The following is a 918-nucleotide window of genomic DNA, read 5'->3' as shown; positions in this document are numbered from 1 at the left end:
AATATATATGTATAACACAGTTAGGCAAATTTGGCCCATCTATATGTTTTGAAGCCTCCAAAGATGGGAATCATATATATGCATTAAAAGTGGAGCTATGGTGATGATTACAAAGCTAACATCAAAAGAAATACATTAGGGAGGTAGAGATGAGGACATGGAGAGATAGAGCTGCTGTGGACTCTAGCTAGACTCATGGAAAGAGAAAGACTGTTTGCTGGCTGCCAGGAGGCAGACTTGTAGAATGTACCTTTTGATTGTACATCCCCCACAAAAAAACAAACAGAGGGAATAGAAGCAACTACTGTTGAATGATTATGCATGCAGGAGATTGTAATCATTGCAAGGAAACAATGAGTGTAAAACCGATGTTTTTCCATGTAAATTGTCACTCAATTCACAATAAAAACTTAAAACAAAAGAAAGAAAGAAATACATTATAAGGGAATTCAGAGCATGTTGCAATGTTTAAAAATATTGTAGCAATGATAAAGACTTTGGAACCAGAAGAAAAATTGAACTCAAACCTGGCCTCCCTTAGCTATGTAAACCTGCCTCCTTTGGGCATGGTACCTCCTATTGCAGAGTATCTCCATTTAACAGCATTGTGGTGAAGAAAATCCCTAGCACAGTTGACCCTTAGCATGTGCCATATTTATCATATATCCTATACCAATAATTACCTTGTTCTTCAGCAATGTGATAAATTCGACATATATTATTTAATCCATAAAATAACTTTATCAGTATATTATTCATATTTCACAGATAAGGTTAAGAAAAGTCACAAGACTGTTAAATAATTTAGCTAAAACTCTATTTTTATCCTTTTTCAAAGTTAGGGCTGTTAAGCATTACATTATGCATATTTTATTTTGAAGACTAAGTTATGCCTGATCCAAACCATGGTATTTTCAA

The sequence above is a fragment of the Chrysochloris asiatica genome, unplaced genomic scaffold, assembly GCF_000296735.1.
Source record: "Chrysochloris asiatica unplaced genomic scaffold, ChrAsi1.0 scaffold00024, whole genome shotgun sequence".
Classification (NCBI taxonomy): domain Eukaryota; kingdom Metazoa; phylum Chordata; class Mammalia; order Afrosoricida; family Chrysochloridae; genus Chrysochloris; species Chrysochloris asiatica.
This window is presented reverse-complemented; position numbering follows the sequence as displayed.